General features: G+C 46.0%; 31 non-coding genes across 31 annotated transcripts; all 31 read right to left on the bottom strand.

The window, feature by feature from the left end:
• Positions 1-2,103: 2,103 nt before the first annotated feature.
• TRNAT-AGU (transfer RNA threonine (anticodon AGU)) lies at positions 2,104-2,177 on the bottom strand. Its single transcript has one exon. It is a non-coding gene; the product is annotated as a tRNA-Thr (tRNA).
• A 429-nt stretch (positions 2,178-2,606) lies between these two features.
• TRNAA-AGC (transfer RNA alanine (anticodon AGC)) lies at positions 2,607-2,680 on the bottom strand. The gene has a single exon. It is a non-coding gene; the product is annotated as a tRNA-Ala (tRNA).
• A 2,291-nt stretch (positions 2,681-4,971) lies between these two features.
• Positions 4,972-5,045, bottom strand: TRNAT-AGU (transfer RNA threonine (anticodon AGU)). Its single transcript has one exon. It is a non-coding gene; the product is annotated as a tRNA-Thr (tRNA).
• Positions 5,046-5,305: 260 nt separating this feature from the next.
• TRNAA-AGC (transfer RNA alanine (anticodon AGC)) lies at positions 5,306-5,379 on the bottom strand. The gene has a single exon. It is a non-coding gene; the product is annotated as a tRNA-Ala (tRNA).
• Positions 5,380-5,474: 95 nt separating this feature from the next.
• TRNAT-AGU (transfer RNA threonine (anticodon AGU)) lies at positions 5,475-5,548 on the bottom strand. The gene has a single exon. It is a non-coding gene; the product is annotated as a tRNA-Thr (tRNA).
• A 1,279-nt stretch (positions 5,549-6,827) lies between these two features.
• On the bottom strand, positions 6,828-6,901 carry TRNAT-AGU (transfer RNA threonine (anticodon AGU)). Its single transcript has one exon. It is a non-coding gene; the product is annotated as a tRNA-Thr (tRNA).
• A 260-nt stretch (positions 6,902-7,161) lies between these two features.
• TRNAA-AGC (transfer RNA alanine (anticodon AGC)) lies at positions 7,162-7,235 on the bottom strand. The gene has a single exon. It is a non-coding gene; the product is annotated as a tRNA-Ala (tRNA).
• Positions 7,236-7,669: 434 nt separating this feature from the next.
• TRNAI-AAU (transfer RNA isoleucine (anticodon AAU)) lies at positions 7,670-7,743 on the bottom strand. The gene has a single exon. It is a non-coding gene; the product is annotated as a tRNA-Ile (tRNA).
• A 96-nt stretch (positions 7,744-7,839) lies between these two features.
• Positions 7,840-7,913, bottom strand: TRNAT-AGU (transfer RNA threonine (anticodon AGU)). The gene has a single exon. It is a non-coding gene; the product is annotated as a tRNA-Thr (tRNA).
• Positions 7,914-8,011: 98 nt separating this feature from the next.
• Positions 8,012-8,085, bottom strand: TRNAT-AGU (transfer RNA threonine (anticodon AGU)). The gene has a single exon. It is a non-coding gene; the product is annotated as a tRNA-Thr (tRNA).
• Positions 8,086-8,351: 266 nt separating this feature from the next.
• On the bottom strand, positions 8,352-8,425 carry TRNAT-AGU (transfer RNA threonine (anticodon AGU)). Its single transcript has one exon. It is a non-coding gene; the product is annotated as a tRNA-Thr (tRNA).
• A 96-nt stretch (positions 8,426-8,521) lies between these two features.
• Positions 8,522-8,595, bottom strand: TRNAT-AGU (transfer RNA threonine (anticodon AGU)). The gene has a single exon. It is a non-coding gene; the product is annotated as a tRNA-Thr (tRNA).
• A 602-nt stretch (positions 8,596-9,197) lies between these two features.
• TRNAT-AGU (transfer RNA threonine (anticodon AGU)) lies at positions 9,198-9,271 on the bottom strand. Its single transcript has one exon. It is a non-coding gene; the product is annotated as a tRNA-Thr (tRNA).
• A 95-nt stretch (positions 9,272-9,366) lies between these two features.
• TRNAI-AAU (transfer RNA isoleucine (anticodon AAU)) lies at positions 9,367-9,440 on the bottom strand. Its single transcript has one exon. It is a non-coding gene; the product is annotated as a tRNA-Ile (tRNA).
• Positions 9,441-9,705: 265 nt separating this feature from the next.
• TRNAT-AGU (transfer RNA threonine (anticodon AGU)) lies at positions 9,706-9,779 on the bottom strand. The gene has a single exon. It is a non-coding gene; the product is annotated as a tRNA-Thr (tRNA).
• Positions 9,780-10,382: 603 nt separating this feature from the next.
• On the bottom strand, positions 10,383-10,456 carry TRNAT-AGU (transfer RNA threonine (anticodon AGU)). The gene has a single exon. It is a non-coding gene; the product is annotated as a tRNA-Thr (tRNA).
• A 1,275-nt stretch (positions 10,457-11,731) lies between these two features.
• TRNAT-AGU (transfer RNA threonine (anticodon AGU)) lies at positions 11,732-11,805 on the bottom strand. The gene has a single exon. It is a non-coding gene; the product is annotated as a tRNA-Thr (tRNA).
• A 433-nt stretch (positions 11,806-12,238) lies between these two features.
• TRNAT-AGU (transfer RNA threonine (anticodon AGU)) lies at positions 12,239-12,312 on the bottom strand. Its single transcript has one exon. It is a non-coding gene; the product is annotated as a tRNA-Thr (tRNA).
• A 95-nt stretch (positions 12,313-12,407) lies between these two features.
• TRNAT-AGU (transfer RNA threonine (anticodon AGU)) lies at positions 12,408-12,481 on the bottom strand. The gene has a single exon. It is a non-coding gene; the product is annotated as a tRNA-Thr (tRNA).
• A 434-nt stretch (positions 12,482-12,915) lies between these two features.
• Positions 12,916-12,989, bottom strand: TRNAT-AGU (transfer RNA threonine (anticodon AGU)). The gene has a single exon. It is a non-coding gene; the product is annotated as a tRNA-Thr (tRNA).
• A 96-nt stretch (positions 12,990-13,085) lies between these two features.
• TRNAT-AGU (transfer RNA threonine (anticodon AGU)) lies at positions 13,086-13,159 on the bottom strand. Its single transcript has one exon. It is a non-coding gene; the product is annotated as a tRNA-Thr (tRNA).
• A 602-nt stretch (positions 13,160-13,761) lies between these two features.
• Positions 13,762-13,835, bottom strand: TRNAT-AGU (transfer RNA threonine (anticodon AGU)). The gene has a single exon. It is a non-coding gene; the product is annotated as a tRNA-Thr (tRNA).
• A 95-nt stretch (positions 13,836-13,930) lies between these two features.
• Positions 13,931-14,004, bottom strand: TRNAI-AAU (transfer RNA isoleucine (anticodon AAU)). The gene has a single exon. It is a non-coding gene; the product is annotated as a tRNA-Ile (tRNA).
• Positions 14,005-14,269: 265 nt separating this feature from the next.
• Positions 14,270-14,343, bottom strand: TRNAT-AGU (transfer RNA threonine (anticodon AGU)). The gene has a single exon. It is a non-coding gene; the product is annotated as a tRNA-Thr (tRNA).
• A 266-nt stretch (positions 14,344-14,609) lies between these two features.
• TRNAT-AGU (transfer RNA threonine (anticodon AGU)) lies at positions 14,610-14,683 on the bottom strand. The gene has a single exon. It is a non-coding gene; the product is annotated as a tRNA-Thr (tRNA).
• Positions 14,684-14,778: 95 nt separating this feature from the next.
• TRNAT-AGU (transfer RNA threonine (anticodon AGU)) lies at positions 14,779-14,852 on the bottom strand. The gene has a single exon. It is a non-coding gene; the product is annotated as a tRNA-Thr (tRNA).
• Positions 14,853-14,947: 95 nt separating this feature from the next.
• On the bottom strand, positions 14,948-15,021 carry TRNAI-AAU (transfer RNA isoleucine (anticodon AAU)). The gene has a single exon. It is a non-coding gene; the product is annotated as a tRNA-Ile (tRNA).
• A 265-nt stretch (positions 15,022-15,286) lies between these two features.
• On the bottom strand, positions 15,287-15,360 carry TRNAT-AGU (transfer RNA threonine (anticodon AGU)). Its single transcript has one exon. It is a non-coding gene; the product is annotated as a tRNA-Thr (tRNA).
• A 774-nt stretch (positions 15,361-16,134) lies between these two features.
• On the bottom strand, positions 16,135-16,208 carry TRNAT-AGU (transfer RNA threonine (anticodon AGU)). The gene has a single exon. It is a non-coding gene; the product is annotated as a tRNA-Thr (tRNA).
• A 433-nt stretch (positions 16,209-16,641) lies between these two features.
• Positions 16,642-16,715, bottom strand: TRNAT-AGU (transfer RNA threonine (anticodon AGU)). The gene has a single exon. It is a non-coding gene; the product is annotated as a tRNA-Thr (tRNA).
• A 95-nt stretch (positions 16,716-16,810) lies between these two features.
• Positions 16,811-16,884, bottom strand: TRNAT-AGU (transfer RNA threonine (anticodon AGU)). Its single transcript has one exon. It is a non-coding gene; the product is annotated as a tRNA-Thr (tRNA).
• Between the last annotated feature and the right edge of the window lie 352 nt (positions 16,885-17,236).

A 17,236-nucleotide genomic window follows, 5' to 3' on the forward strand; every position in this document is an offset into this window, starting at 1 on the left:
CAGGCAGTGACACCATCAGAAGTATTTCGGACTAAGCTTCGAAAACAAAAAACTGGAGAGACGTTAGTCTTGACTCCCGAAGCACCGGTGAGATTCGAACTCACGATTTCCTGTTTACTAGACAGGCGCTTTAACTAACTAAGCCACGGCGCCTGCACAGCGTCTTGTTCAGGCAGTGACACTATCAGAAGTATTTCGAACTATACTTCGAAAACAAATATCTAGAGAGACGTTAGTCTTGACTCTCGAGGCACCGGTGAGATTCGAACTCATGATCTCCTGTTTACTACACAGGCGCTTTAACCAACTAAGCCACGGCGCCTGCGCAGCGTCTTGTTAAGGCAGTGACACCATCAGAAGTATTTCGAACTAAACTTCAAAAACAAAAAAAACTAGAGAGACGTTTGTCTTGACTCTCGAGGCACCGGTGAGATTCGAACTCATTATCTCCTGTTTACTAGACATGCGCTTTAACCATCTAAGCCACGCGCCTGCGCAGCGTCTTGTTCAGACAGTGACACCATCAGAAGTATTTCGAAAAAAACTTCGAAAACAAAAAACTAGAGAGACGTTTGTCTTGACTCTCGAGGCACCGGTGAGATTCGAACTTATGATCTCCTGTTTACTAGACAGGCGCCTTAACCAACTAAGCCACTGTGTCTGCGCAGCCTCTTGTTCAGGCAGTGACACCATCAGAAGTATTTCGAACTAAACTTCGAAAACAAAAAACTAGAGAGACGTTTGTCTTGACTCTCGAGGCACCGGTGAGATTCGAACTCGCGATCTCCTGTTTACTAGACAGGCGCTTTAACTAAAGAAGCCACGGCGCCTGCGCAGCGTCTTGTTCAGGCAGTGACACCATCAGAAGTAATTCGAACTAAACTTCGAAAACAAAAAACTAGAGAGACGTTTGAATTTACTCTCGAGGCACCGGTGAGATTTCCACTCACGATCTCTTGTTTACTAGACAGGCACTTCAACGAACTAAGCCACGGCGCGTGCGCAACGTCTTGTAGAGGCAGTGACACCATTAAAAGTATTTCGAACTATACTTCGAAAACAAAAAATTACAGAGAAATTTGTCTTGTCTCTCGAGGTACCGGTGAGATTCGAGCTCACTATCTCCTGTTTACTAGACAGGTGAGATAACGAACTAAGACACGGTGCCTGCGCAACATCTTCTTCAGCCAGTGACACCATTAGAAGCATTTTAAATTATAGTTCAAAAACAAAAAACTAGAGAGACGTTAGTCATGATTCTTGAGGCACCGGTGGGATTTGAACTCACGATCTCCTGTTTACTAGACTGGCGATTTAGCCAAATTACCCACGGCGCCTGCGCAGCGCCTTGTTCAGGCAGTGACACCATTAGAAGTATTTAGAACTATACTTCGAAAAGAAAAAACTAGAGAGACGTTAGTCTTGACTCTCGAGGACCCGTGAGATTCGAACTCACGATCTCCTGTTTACTAGACAGGAGCTTTAACCAACTAAGCCACGGCGCCTGCGCAGTGTGCTCTTCAGGCAGTGACACCATCAAAAGTATTTCGAAATAAACTGCGAAAACAAAAAACTAAAGAGACGTTTGTCTTGACTCTCGAGGCACCGGTGAGATTCGAACTCACGATCTCCTGTTTGCTAGACAGGCGCTTTAACTAAGTCACGGCGCCTGCGCAGCGTCGTGTTCAGGCAGTCACACCATAAAAAGAATTTCGAACTAAACTTCAAAAACAAAAAAACTAGAGAGACGGTTGCCTTGACTCTCGAGGCACCGGTGAGATTCGAACTCATGCTCTCCTGTTTACTAGACAGGCGCTTTAACCAACAAAATCACGGCGCCTGCGCAGCGTCTTGTTCGGGCAGTGACACCATCAAAAGTATTTCGAACTAAACTTCGAAAACAAGAAACTAGAGAGAGGTTTGTCTTGACTCTCGAGGCACCGGTGAGATTTGAACTACGATCTCCTATTTACTAGACAGGCGCTTTAACTAACTAAGCTACGGCGTCTGCGCAGCGTCTTGTTCAGGCAGTCACACCATCAGAAGTATTTCGAACTGAACTTCAAAAACAAAAAACTAGAGAGACGTTAGTCATGACCTTCGAGGCACCGGTGAGATTCGAACTCACGATCTCCTGTTTACTAGACAGGCGCTTTAACTAACTAAGCCACGGCGCCTGCGCAGCGTCTTGTTCAGGCAGTCACACCATCAGAAAAATTTCGAACTAAACTTCGAAAACAAAAAACTAGAGAGACGGTGTCCTTGACTCTCGAGGCACCGGTGAGATTCGAACTCACGATCTCCAGTTTACTAGACAGGCGCTGTAACTAACTAAGCCACGGCGCCTGCGCAGCGTCTTGTTCAGGCAGTCACACTATCAGAAGTATTTCGAGCTAAACCTCGAAATCAAAAGTACTGAAAGTTGGGCGAGTTGGTACTCGATCATGATTTTGCGCAAACACGTACACGGACACAAGGAAAAGAGGCAAACAACACGGGCGCCCGTGTCGTTTGCCTCTTTTCCTTGAGTCCGTGTACGTGTTTGCGCAAAAAAGTCATGAATGTTCGAAAACAAAAAACTAGAGAGACGTTTGTCTTGACTCTCGAGGCACCGGTGAGATTCGAACTCACGATCTGCCGTTTGCTAGACAGGCGCTTTAACTAACTAAGCCACGGCGCCTGCGCAGCTTCGTGTTCAGGCAGTCACACCATAGGAAGAATTTCGAACTAAACTTCGAAAACAAAAAACTAGAGAGACGTTTGTCTTGACTCTCGAGGAACCAATGAGATTCGACCTCACGATCTCCTAATTACTAGACAGGCGCTTTAACTAACCAAGCCACGGCGCCTGTGCAGCGTCTTGTTCAGGCAGTGACACCATCAGAAGTATTTCGAACTAAGCTTCGAAAACAAAAAACTGGAGAGACGTTAGTCTTGACTCCCGAAGCACCGGTGAGATTCGAACTCACGATTTCCTGTTTACTAGACAGGCGCTTTAACTAACTAAGCCACGGCGCCTGCACAGCGTCTTGTTCAGGCAGTGACACCATCAGAAGTATTTCGAACTATACTTCGAAAACAAATATCTAGAGAGACGTTAGTCTTGACTCTCGAGGCACCGGTGAGATTCGAACTCATGATCTCCTGTTTACTACACAGGCGCTTTAACCAACTAAGCCACGGCGCCTGCGCAGCGTCTTGTTAAGGCAGTGACACCATCAGAAGTATTTCGAACTAAATTTCAAAAACAAAAAAAACTAGAGAGACGTTTGTCTTGACTCTCGAGGCACCGGTGAGATTCGAACCCATTATCTCCTGTTTACTAGACAGGCGCTTTAACCATCTAAGCCACGCGCCTGCGCAGCGTCTTGTTCAGACAGTGACACCATCAGAAGTATTTCGAAAAAAACTTCGAAAACAAAAAACTAGAGAGACGTTTGTCTTGACTCTCGAGGCACCGGTGAGATTCGAACTTATGATCTCCTGTTTACTAGACAGGCGCCTTAACCAACTAAGCCACTGTGTCTGCGCAGCCTCTTGTTCAGGCAGTGACACCATCAGAAGTATTTCTAACTAAACTTGGAAAACAAAAAGCTAGAGAGACGTTTGTCTTGACTCTCGAGGCAACGGTGAGATGCGAACTAACGATCTCCTGTTTACTAGACAGGCGCTTTAACCAACGAAGCCACGTCACCTGTGCAGCGTCTTGTTCAGGCAGCGAAACCATCAGAAGTATTTCGAACTAAACTTTGAAAACAAAAAACTAGAGAGACGTTTGTGTTGACTCTCGAGGCACCGGTGAGAATCGAGCTCACGATCTCCTGTTTACTAGACAGGCGCTTTAACCAACTAAGCCACGCGCCTGCGCAGCGTCTTGTTCAGACAGTGACACCATCAGAAGTAATTCGAACTAAACTTCGAAAACAAAAAACTAGAGAGACGTTTGAATTTACTCTCGAGGCACTGGTGAGATTTCTACTCACGATCTCTTGTTTACTAGACAGGCACTTCAACGAACTAAGCCACGGCGCGTGCGCAACGTCTTGTAGAGGCAGTGACACCATTAAAAGTATTTCGAACTATACTTCGAAAACAAAAAAATTACAGAGAGATTTGTCTTGTCTCTCGAGGTACCGGTGAGATTCGAGCTCACTATCTCCTGTTTACTAGACAGGTGAGATAACGAACTAAGACACGGTGCCTGCGCAACATCTTCTTCAGCCAGTGACACCATTAGAAGCATTTTAAATTATAGTTCAAAAACAAAAAACTAGAGAGACGTTAGTCATGACTCTTGAGGCACCGGTGGGATTCGAATTCACGATCTCCTGTTTACTAGACTGGCGATTTAGCCAAATAACCCACGGCGCCTGCGCAGCGCCTTGTTCAGGCAGTGACACCATTAGAAGTATTTAGAACTATACTTCGAAAAGAAAAAACTAGAGAGACGTTAGTCTTGACTCTCGAGGACCCGTGAGATTCGAACTCACGATCTCCCGTTTACTAGACAGGCGCTTTAACCAACTAAGCCGCGCGCCTGCGCAGCGTCTTGTTCAGACAGTGACACCATCAGAAGTATTTTGAACTAAACTTTGAAAACAAAAAACTAGAGAGACGTTTGTCTTGACTCTCGAGGCACCGTGAGATTCGAACTCGCGATCTCCTGTTTACTAGACAGGCGCTTTATCTAAAGAAGCCACGGTGCCTGCGCAGCGTCTTGTTCAGGCAGTGACACCATCAGAAGTATTTCGAACTATACTTCGAAAACAAGAAAACTAGAGAGACGTTAGTCTTCACTCTCGAGGCACCGGTGAGATTCGAACTCTCGATCTTCTGTTTACTAGACATGCGCTTTAACCAACTAAGCCACGGCGCCTGCGCAGCGTCTTGTTCAGGCAGTCACACCATCAGAAGAATTTCAAACTAAACTTCGAAAACAAAAAACTAGAGAGACGGTTGCCTTGACTCTCGAGGCACCGGTGAGATTCGAACTCACGATCTCCTGTTTACTAGACAGGCGCTTTAACTAACTAAGCCACGGCGCCTGCGCAGCGTCTTGTTCAGGCAGTCACACTATCAGAAGTATTTCGAGCTAAACCTCGAAATCAAAAGTACTGAAAGTTGGGCGAGTTGGTACTCGATCATGACTTTGCGCAAACACGTACACGGACACAAGGAAAAGAGGCAAACAACACGGGCGCCCGTGTCGTTTGCCTCTTTTCCTTGAGTCCGTGTACGTGTTTGCGCAAAAAAGTCATGAATGTTCGAAAACAAAAAACTAGAGAGACGTTTGTCTTGACTCTCGAGGCACCGGTGAGATTCGAACTCACGATCTCCTGTTTGCTAGACAGGCGCTTTAACTAACTAAGCCACGGCGCCTGCGCAGCGTCGTGTTCAGGCAGTCACACCATAAGAAGAATTTTGAACTAAACTTCGAGAACAAAAAGCTAGAGAGACGTTTGTCTTGACTCTCGAGGCACCGGTGAGATTCGAACTCACGATCTCCTGTTTACTAGACAGGCGCTTTAACCAACTAAGCCACGGCGCCTGCGCAGCCTGTTGTTCAGGCAGTGACACCATCAGAAGTATTTCGAACTAAACTTCGAAAACAAAAAAACTAGAGAGACGTTAGTCTTGACTCTCGAGGCACCGGTGAGATTCGAACTCACGATCTCCTCTTTACTAGACAGGCGCTTTAACTAAATAAGCCACGGCGCCTGCGCAGCGTCTTGTTCAGGCAGTGACACCATCAGAAGTAATTCGAACTAAACTTCGAAAACAAAAAACTAGAGAGACGTTTGAATTTACTCTCGAGGCACCGGTGAGATTTCCACTCACGATCTCTTGTTTACTAGACAGGCACTTCAACGAACTAAGCCACGGCGCGTGCGCAACGTCTTGTAGAGGCAGTGACAGCATTAAAAGTATTTCGAACTATACTTCGAAAACAAAAAATTACAGAGAAATTTGTCTTGTTTTTCGAGGTACCGGTGAGATTCTAGCTCACTATCTCCTGTTTACTAGACAGGTGAGATAACGAACTAAGACACGGTGCCTGCGCAACATCTTCTTCAGCCAGTGACACCATTAGAAGCATTTTAAATTATAGTTCAAAAACAAAAAAACTAGAGAGACGTTAGTCATGACTCTTGAGGCACCGGTGGGATTCGAACTCACGATCTCCTGTTTACTAGACTGGCGATTTAGCCAAATAACCCACGGCGCCTGCGCAGCGCCTTGTTCAGGCAGTGACACCATTAGAAGTATTTAGAACTATACTTCGAAAAGAAAAAACTAGAGAGACGTTAGTCTTGACTCTCGAGGACCCGTGAGATTCGAACTCACGATCTCCCGTTTACTAGACAGGCGCTTTAACCAACTAAGCCACGCGCCTGCGCAGCGTCTTGTTCAGACAGTGACACCATCAGAAGTATTTTGAACTAAACTTCGAAAACAAAAAACTAGAGAGACGTTTGTCTTGACTCTCGAGGCACCGGTGAGATTCGAACTCGCGATCTCCTGTTTACTAGACAGGCGCTTTATCTAAAGAAGCCACGGTGCCTGCGCAGCGTCTTGTTCAGGCAGTGACACCATCAGAAGTATTTCGAACTATACTTCGAAAACAAGAAAACTAGAGAGACGTTAGTCTTCACTTTCGAGGCACCGGTGAGATTCGAACTCTCGATCTTCTGTTTACTAGACATGCGCTTTAACCAACTAAGCCACGGCGCCTGCGCAGCGTCTTGTTCAGGCAGTCACACCATCAGAAGAATTTCAAACTAAACTTCGAAAACAAAAAACTAGAGAGACGGTTGCCTTGACTCTCGAGGCACCGGTGAGATTCGAACTCACGATCTCCTGTTTACTAGACAGGCGCTTTAACTATCTAAGCCACGGCGCCTGCGCAGCGTCTTGTTCAGGCAGTCACACTATCAGAAGTATTTCGAGCTAAACCTCGAAATCAAAAGTACTGAAAGTTGGGCGAGTTGGTACTCGATCATGACTTTGCGCAAACACGTACACGGACACAAGGAAAAGAGGCAAACAACACGGGCGCCCGTGTCGTTTGCCTCTTTTCCTTGAGTCCGTGTACGTGTTTGCGCAAAAAAGTCATGAATGTTCGAAAACAAAAAACTAGAGAGACGTTTGTCTTGACTCTCGAGGCACCGGTGAGATTCGAACTCACGATCTCGTGTTTGCTAGACAGGCGCTTTAACCAACTAAGCCACGGCGCCTGCGCAGCGTCTTGTTCAGGCAGTGACACCATCAAAAGTATTTCGAACTATACTTCGAAAACAAAAAATTACAGAGAAATTTGTCTTGTCTCTCGAGGTACTGGTGAGATTCGAGCTCACTATCTCCTGTTTACTAGACAGGTGAGATAACGAACTAAAACACGGTGACTGCACAGCATCTTCTTCAGGCAGTGACACCATTAGAAGCATTTTAAATTATACTTCAAAAACAACAAAACTAGAGAAAGGTTTGTCTTGACTCTCGAGGCACCGGTGAGATTCGAACTCACGATCTCCTGTTTACTAGACAGGCGCTTTAACTGGAGAAGCCACGGCGCCTGCGCAGCGTCCTGTTCAGGCAGTGACACCATCAGAAGTATTTGAAACTATACTTCGAAAACAAAAAACTAGAGAGACGCTAGTTTTCACTCTCGAGGCACCGGTGAGATTCGAACTCACGATCTCCTGTTTATTAGACAGGGGCTTTAACTAACTCAGCCACGGCGCCTGCGCAGCGTTTTGTTCAGGCAGTGACACCATCAGAAGTATTTCGAACTAAACTTCGAAAACAAAAAAACTAGAGAGACGTGAGTCTTGACTCTCGAGGCACCGGTGAGATTTGAACTCACGATCTCCTGTTTACTAGACAGGCGCTTTAACCAACTAAGCCACGGCGCCTGCGCAGCGTCTTGTTCAGGCAGTGACACCATCAGAAGTATTTCTAACTAAACTTGGAAAACAAAAAAAAACTAGAGAGATGTTTGTCTTGACTCTCAAGGCACCGGTGAGATTCGAACTCACGATCTCCTGTTTACTAGACAGGCGCTTTAACCAACTAAGCCACGGCACCTGTGCAGTGTCATGTTCAGGCAGTGACACCATCAGAAGTATTTCGAACTAAACTTCGAAAACAAAAAAACTAGAGAGACGTTAGTCTTGACTCTCGAGGCACTGGTGAGATTCGAACTCACGATCTCCTGTTTACTACACAGGCGGTTTAATCAACTAAGCCACAGCACCTGTGCAGCGTCTTGTTCAGGCAGTGACACCATCAAAAGTATTTCGAACTAAACTTCGAAAACAAAAAAACTAGAGAGATGTTAGTCTTGACTCTCGAGGCACCGGTGAAATTCGAACTCACGATCTCCTGTTTACTAGACAGGCGCTTTAACCAACTAAGCCACGGCACCTGTGCAGCGTCTTGTTCAGGCAGTGACACCATCAGAAGTATTTCGAACTAAACTTCGAAAACAAAAAAACTAGAGAGACGTTAGTCTTGACTCTCGAGGCACCGGTGAGATTCGAACTCACGATCTCCTGTTTACTAGACAGGCGGTTTAACCAACTAAGCCACGGCGCCTGCGCAGCGCCTTGTTCAGGCAGTGACACCATCAGAAGTATTTCTAACTAAACTTCGAAAACAAAAACTAGAGAGACGTTTGTCTTTACTTTCGAAGCACCGGTGAGATTCGAACTCACGATCTCTTGTTTACTAGGCAGGCGCTTTAACCAACTAAGTCATGGCGCCTGCGCGTCGTCTTGTTGAGGCAGTGACACACGTAGAAGTATTTCGAACTATACTTCGAAAACAAAAAATTACAGAGAAATTTGTCTTGTCTCTCGAGGTACCGGTGAGATTCGAGCTCACTATATCCTGTTTACTAGACAGGTGAGATAACGAACTAAGACACGGTGACTGCGCAGCATCTTCTTCAGGCAGTGACACCATTAGAAGCATTTTATATAATACTTCAAAAACAAAAAAACTAGAGACAGGTATATCTTGACCCTCGAGGCACCGGTGAGATTCGAACTCACGATCTCCTGTTTACTAGACAGGCGCTTTAACTGGAGAAGCCACGGCGCCTGCGCAGCGTCTTGTTCAGGCAGTGACACCATCAGAAGTATTTGGAACTATACTTCGAAAACAAAAAACTAGAGAGACGCTAGTCTTCACTCTCGAGACACCGGTGAGATTCGAACTCACGATCTCCTGTTTACTAGACAGGCTCTTTAACCAACTAAGCCACGGCGCCTGCGCAGCGTCTTGTTCAGGCAGTCACACCATCAGAAGTATTTCGAGCGAAACTTCGTAAACACAAAACTAGAGAGCCGTTTGTGTTGACTCTCGAGGCACCGGTGAGATTCGAACTCACGATCTCCTGTTTATTAGACAAGCGCTTTAACTAACTCAGCCACGGCGCCTGCGCAGCGTTTTGCTCAGGCAGTGACACCATCAGATGTATTTCGAACTAAACTTCGAAAACAAAAAAACTAGAGAGATGTTAGTCTTGACTCTCGAGGCACCGGTGAGATTCGAACTCACGATCTGTTGTTTACTAGACAGGCGCTTTAACCAACTAAGCCACGGCGCCTGCGCAGCCTGTTGTTCAGGCAGTGACACCATCAGAAGTATTTTGAACTAAACTTCGAGAACAAAAAGCTAGAGAGACGTTTGTCTTGACTCTCGAGGCACCGGTGAGATTCGAACTCACGATCTCCTGTTTACTAGACAGGCGCTTTAACCAACTAAGCCACGGCGCCTGCGCAGCCTGTTGTTCAGGCAGTGACACCATCAGAAGTATTTCGAACTAAACTTCGAAAACAAAAAAACTAGAGAGACGTTAGTCTTGACTCTCGAGGCACCGGTGAGATTCGAACTCACGATCTCCTCTTTACTAGACAGGCGGTTTAACCAACTAAGCCACGGCGCCTGCGCAGCGCCTAGTTCAGGCAGTGACACCATCAGAAGTATTTCGAACTAAACTTCGAAAACAAAAAACTAGAGAGACGTTTGTCTTGACTCTCGAGGAACCAGTGAGATTCGAACTCACGATCTCCTAATTACTAGACAGGCGCTTTATCTAACTAAGCCACGGCGCCTGCGCAGCGTCTTGTTCAGGCAGTGACACCATCAGAAGTATTTCGAACTAAACTTCGAAAACAAAAAAACTAGAGAGACGTTTGTCTTGACTCTCGAGGCACCGGTGAGATTCGAACCCATTATCTCCTGTTTACTAGACAGGCGCTTTAACTAACTAAGCCACGGCACCTGCGCAGCCTCTTGTTCAGGCAGTGACACCATCATAAGTATTTCGAACTATACTTCGAAAAAAAAATCTAGAGAGACGTTAGTCTTGACTCTCGAGGCACCGGTGAGATTCGAACTCACGATCTCCTGTTTACTAGACGGGCGCTTTAACCAACTAAGCCACGGCGCCTGCAGCGTCTTGTTCAGGCAGTGACACCATCAGAAGTATTTCGAACTATACTTCGAAAACAAAAAACTAGAGAGACGTTAGTCTTGACTCTCGAGGCACCGGTGAGATTCGAACTCATAATCTTCTGTTTACTAGACAGGCGTTTTAACCAACTAAGCCACGGCGCCTGCGCAGCCTGTTGTTCAGGCAGTGACACCATCAGAAGTATTTCGAACTAAACTTCGAAAAGAAAAAGCTAGAGAGATGTTTGTCTTGACTCTAGAGGCACCGGTGAGATTTGAACTCACGATCTCCTGTTTACTAGACAGGCGCTTTAACTAACTAAGCTATGGCGCCTGCACAGCATCTTGTTCAGGCAGTGACACCATCAGAAGTATTTCGAACTATACTTCGAAAACAAAAAACTAGAGAGACGTCAGTCTTGACTCCCGAGGCACTGGTGAGATTCCACCTCACGATCTCCTGTTTACCAGACAGGCGCTTTAAGTAACTAAGCCACGGCGCCTGCAGCGTCTTGTTCAGGCAGTGACACCATCAAAAGTATTTCGAACTATACTTCGAAAACAAAAAACTAGAGAGACGTTAGGCTTGACTCTCGAGGCACCGGTGAGATTCGAACTCATAATCGTCTGTTTACTAGACAGGCGCTTTAACCAACTAAGCCACGGCGCCTGCGCAGCTTGTTGTTCAGGCAGTGACACCATCAGAAGTATTTCGAACTAAACTTCGAAAACAAAAGTACTGAAAGTTGGGCGAGTTCGTACTTGATCATGACTTCTTTGCGCAAACACGTACACGGACACAAGGAAAAGAGGCAAACAACATGGGCGCCCGTGTTTTTTGCCTCTTTTCCTTGTGTCCGTGTACGTGTTTGCGCAAAGAAGTCATGAATGTTCGAAAACAAAAAAATTACAGAGAAATTTATCTTGTATCTCGAGGTACTGGTGAGATTCGAGCTCACTATCTCCTGTTTACTAGACAGGTGAGATAACGAACTAAGACACGGTGACTGCGCAGCATCTTCTTCAGGCAGTGACACCATTAAAAGCATTTTAAATTATACTTCAAAAACAAAAAAACTAGAAAGACGTTTGTCTTGACTCTCGAGGCACAGGTGAGATTCGAACTCACGATCTTCCTGTTACTAGACAGGCGCTTTAACTAACTAAGCCACAGCGCCTGCGCAGCGTCTTGTTCAGGCAGTGACACCATCAGAATTATTTCGAACTAAACTTCGAAAACAAAAAACTAGAGAGACGTTTGTCTTGACTCTCGAGGCACCGGTGAGACTCGAACTCATGATCTCCTGTTTACTAGACAGGCGCTTTAACCAACTAAGCCACGGCGCCTGCGCAGCATCTTGTTCTGGCAGTCACACCATCAGAAGTTTTTCGAACTAAACTTCGAAAACAAAAAACTAGAGAGACGCTTGTCTTGACTCTCGAGGCACCGGTGAGATTCGAACTCACGATCTCCTGTTTACTAGACAGGCGCTTCAACTAACTAAGCCACGGCGCCTCCGCAGCGTTTTGGTCAGGCAGTGACAACATCAGAAGTATTTCGAACTAAACTTCGAAAACAAAAGTACTGAAAGTTGGGCGAGTTCGTACTCGATCATGACTTCTTTGCGCAAACACGTACACGGACACAAGGAAAAGAGGCAAACAACACAGGCGCCCGTGTTGTTTGCCTCTTTTCCTTGTGTCCGTGTACGTGTTTGCGCAAAGAAGTCATGAATGTTCGAAAACAAAAAAACTAGAGAGACGTATGTCTTGAATCTCGAGGCACCGGTGAGATTCGAACTCACGATCTCCTGTTTACTAGACAGGCACTTTAACCAACTAAGCCACGGCGCCTGCGCAGCGTCTTGTTCAGGCAGTGACACCATCAGAAGTATTTCAAACTAAACTTCGAAAACAAAAAACTAGAGAGACGTTTGTCTTGACTCTCGAGGCACCGGTGAGATTCGAACTCACGATCTCCTGTTTACTAGACAGGCGCTTTATCTAACTAAGCCACGGCGCCTACGCAGTGTCTTGTTCAGGCAGTGACACCATCAGAAGTATTTCGAACTTAACTTCGAAAACAAAAAACTGGAGAGACGTTAGTCTTGACTCTCGAGGCACCGGTGAGATTCGAACTCACGATTTTTAGTTTACTAGACAGGCTTTTTAACCAACTAAGCCACGGCGCCTGCGCAGCGTCTTGTTCAGGCAGTGACACCATCAGAAGTATTTCGAACTAAACTTCGAAAACAAAAAAACTAGAGAGAAGTTTGTCTTGACTCTCGAGGCACCGGTGAGATTCGAACCCATTATCTCCTGTTTACTAGACAGGTGCTTTAACTAACTAAGCCACGGCACCTGCGCAGCCTCTTGTTCAGGCAGTGACACCATCAGAAGTATTTCGAACTATACTTCGAAAACAAAAATCTAGAGAGACGTTACTCTCGACTCTCGAGGCACCGGTGAGATTCGAACTCACGATCTCCTGTTTACTAGACAGGCGCTTTAACCAACTAAGCCACGGCACCTGTGCAGCGTCATGTTCAGGCAGTGACACCATCAGAAGTATTTCGAACTAAACTTCGAAAACAAAAAAACTAGAGAGACGTTAGTCTTGACTCTCGAGGCACCGGTGAGATTCGAACTCACGATCTCCTGTTTACTAGACAGGCGGTTTAACCAACTAAGCCACGGCGCCTGCGCAGCGCCTTGTTCAGGCAGTGACACCATCAGAAGTATTTCTAACTAAACTTCGAAAACAAAAACTAGAGAGACGTTTGTCTTTACTTTCGAAGCACCGGTGAGATTCGAACTCACGATCTCTTGTTTACTAGGCAGGCGCTTTAACCAACTAAGTCATGGCGCCTGCGCGTCGTCTTGTTGAGGCAGTGACACACGTAGAAGTATTTCGAACTATACTTCGAAAACAAAAAATTACAGAGAAATTTGTCTTGTCTCTCTAGGTACCGGTGAGATTCGAGCTCACTATATCCTGTTTACTAGACAGGTGAGATAACGAACTAAGACACGGTGACTGCGCAGCATCTTCTTCAGGCAGTGACACCATTAGAAGCATTTTATATAATACTTCAAAAACAAAAAAACTCGAGACAGGTATATCTTGACCCTCGAGGCACCGGTGAGATTCGAACTCACGATCTCCTGTTTACTAGACAGGCGCTTTAACTGGAGAAGCCACGGCGCCTGCGCAGCGTCTTGTTCAGGCAGTGACACCATCAGAAGTATTTGGAACTATACTTCGAAAACAAAAAACTAGAGAGACGCTAGTCTTCACTCTCGAGGCACCGGTGAGATTCGAACTCACGATCTCCTGTTTACTAGACAGGCGCTTTAACCAACTAAGCCACGGCGCCTGCGCAGCGTCTTGTTCAGGCAGTCACACCATCAGAAGTATTTCGAGCGAAACTTCGTAAACAAAAAACTAGAGAGCCGTTTGTGTTGACTCTCGAGGCACCGGTGAGATTCGAACTCACGATCTCCTGTTTATTAGACAAGCGCTTTAACTAACTCAGCCACGGCGCCTGCGCAGCGTTTTGCTCAGGCAGTGACACCATCAGATGTATTTCGAACTAAACTTCGAAAACAAAAAAACTAGAGAGATGTTAGTCTTGACTTTCGAGGCACCGGTGAGATTCGAACTCACGATCTGTTGTTTACTAGACAGGCGCTTTAACCAACTAAGCCACGGCGCCTGCGCAGCCTGTTGTTCAGGCAGTGACACCATCAGAAGTATTTTGAACTAAACTTCGAGAACAAAAAGCTAGAGAGACGTTTGTCTTGACTCTCGAGGCACCGGTGAGATTCGAACTCACGATCTCCTGTTTACTAGACAGGCGCTTTAACCAACTAAGCCACGGCGCCTGCGCAGCCTGTTGTTCAGGCAGTGACACCATCAGAAGTATTTCGAACTAAACTTCGAAAACAAAAAAACTAGAGAGACGTTAGTCTTGACTCTCGAGGCACCGGTGAGATTCGAACTCACGATCTCCTCTTTACTAGACAGGCGGTTTAACCAACTAAGCCACGGCGCCTGCGCAGCGCCTTGTTCAGGCAGTGACACCATCAGAAGTATTTCTAACTAAACTTCGAAAACAAAAAAACTAGAGAGATGTTTGTCTTGACTCTCGGGGCACCGGTGAGATTCGAACTCACGATCTCCTGTTTACTAGACAGGCACTTTAACCAACTAAGCCACGGTGCCTGCGCAGCGTCTTGTTCAGGCAGTGACACCATCAGAAATATTTCGAACTAAACTTCGAAAACAAAAAACTAGAGAGACGTTTGTCTTCACTCTCGAGGCACCGGTGAGATTCGAACTCACGATCTCCTGTTTACTAGACAGGCGCTTTAACCAACTAAGCTACGGCGCCTGCGCAGCGTCTTGTTCAGGCAGTCACATGATCAGAAGTATTTCGAGCGAAACTTCGTAAACAAAAAACTAGAGAGCCGTTTGTTTTGACTCTCGAGGCACCGGTGAGATTCGAACTCACGATCTCCTGTTTATTAGACAAGCGCTTTAACTAACTCAGCCACGGCGCCTGCGCAGCGTTTTGCTCAGGCAGTGACACCATCAGATGTATTTCGAACTAAACTTCGAAAACAAAAAAACTAGAGAGATGTTAGTCTTGACTCTCGAGGCACCGGTGAGATTCGAACTCACGATCTGTTGTTTACTAGACAGGCGCTTTAACTGGAGAAGCCACGGCGCCTGCGCAGCGTCGTGTTCAGGCAGTCACACCATAAGAAGAATTTTGAACTAAACTTCGAGAACAAAAAGCTAGAGAGACGTTTGTCTTGACTCTCGAGGCACCGGTGAGATTCGAACTCACGATCTCCTGTTTACTAGACAGGCGCTTTAACCAACTAAGCCACGGCGCCTGCGCAGCCTGTTGTTCAGGCAGTGACACCATCAGAAGTATTTCGAACTAAACTTCGAAAACAAAAAAACTAGAGAGACGTTAGTCTTGACTCTCGAGGCACCGGTGAGATTCGAACTCACGATCTCCTCTTTACTAGACAGGCGCTTTAACTAAATAAGCCACGGCGCCTGCGCAGCGTCTTGTTCAGGCAGTGACACCATCAGAAGTAATTCGAACTAAACTTCGAAAACAAAAAACTAGAGAGACGTTTGAATTTACTCTCGAGGCACCGGTGAGATTTCCACTCACGATCTCTTGTTTACTAGACAGGCACTTCAACGAACTAAGCCACGGCGCGTGCGCAACGTCTTGTAGAGGCAGTGACACCATTAAAAGTATTTCGAACTATACTTCGAAAACAAAAAAATTACAGAGAAATTTATCTTGTATCTCGAGGTACTGGTGAGATTCGAGCTCACTATCTCCTGTTTACTAGACAGGTGAGATAACGAACTAAGACACGGTGACTGCGCAGCATCTTCTTCAGGCAGTGACACCATTAAAAGCATTTTAAATTATACTTCAAAAACAAAAAAACTAGAAAAACGTTTGTCTTGACTCTCGAGGCACAGGTGAGATTCGAACTCACGATCTTCCTGTTACTAGACAGGCGCTTTAACTAACTAAGCCACAGCGCCTGCGCAGCGTCTTGTTCAGGCAGTGACACCATCAGAATTATTTCGAACTAAACTTCGAAAACAAAAAACTAGAGAGACGTTTGTCTTGACTCTCGAGGCACCGGTGAGACTCGAACTCATGATCTCCTGTTTACTAGACAGGCGCTTTAACCAACTAAGCCACGGCGCCTGCGCAGCATCTTGTTCTGGCAGTCACACCATCAGAAGTTTTTCGAACTAAACTTCGAAAACAAAAAACTAGAGAGACGCTTGTCTTGACTCTCGAGGCACCGGTGAGATTCGAACTCACGATCTCCTGTTTACTAGACAGGCGCTTCAACTAACTAAGCCACGGCGCCTCCGCAGCGTTTTGGTCAGGCAGTGACAACATCAGAAGTATTTCGAACTAAACTTCGAAAACAAAAGTACTGAAAGTTGGGCGAGTTCGTACTCGATCATGACTTCTTTGCGCAAACACGTACACGGACACAAGGAAAAGAGGCAAACAACACAGGCGCCCGTGTTGTTTGCCTCTTTTCCTTGTGTCCGTGTATGTGTTTGCGCAAAGAAGTCATGAATGTTCGAAAACAAAAAAACTAGAGAGACGTATGTCTTGAATCTCGAGGCACCGGTGAGATTCGAACTCACGATCTCCTGCTTACTAGACAGGCACTTTAACCAACTAAGCCACGGCGCCTGCGCAGCGTCTTGTTCAGGCAGTGACACCATCAGAAGTATTTCAAACTAAACTTCGAAAACAAAAAACTAGAGAGACGTTTGTCTTGACTCTCGAGGCACCGGTGAGATTCGAACTCACGATCTCCTGTTTACTAGACAGGCGCTTTATCTAACTAAGCCACGGCGCCTACGCAGTGTCTTGTTCAGGCAGTGACACCATCAGAAGTATTTCGAACTTAACTTCGAAAACAAAAAACTGGAGAGACGTTAGTCTTGACTCTCGAGGCACCGGTGAGATTCGAACTCACGATTTTTAGTTTACTAGACAGGCTTTTTAACCAACTAAGCCACGGCGCCTGCGCAGCGTCTTGTTCAGGCAGTGACACCATCAGAAGTATTTCGAACTAAACTTCGAAAACAAAAAAACTAGAGAGAAGTTTGTCTTGACTCTCGAGGCACCGGTGAGATTCGAACCCATTATCTCCTGTTTACTAGACAGGCGCTTTAACTAACTAAGCCACGGCACCTGCGCAGCCTCTT

The sequence above is a fragment of the Rhipicephalus microplus genome, chromosome 5 (genome assembly GCF_043290135.1).
Source record: "Rhipicephalus microplus isolate Deutch F79 chromosome 5, USDA_Rmic, whole genome shotgun sequence".
Classification (NCBI taxonomy): domain Eukaryota; kingdom Metazoa; phylum Arthropoda; class Arachnida; order Ixodida; family Ixodidae; genus Rhipicephalus; species Rhipicephalus microplus.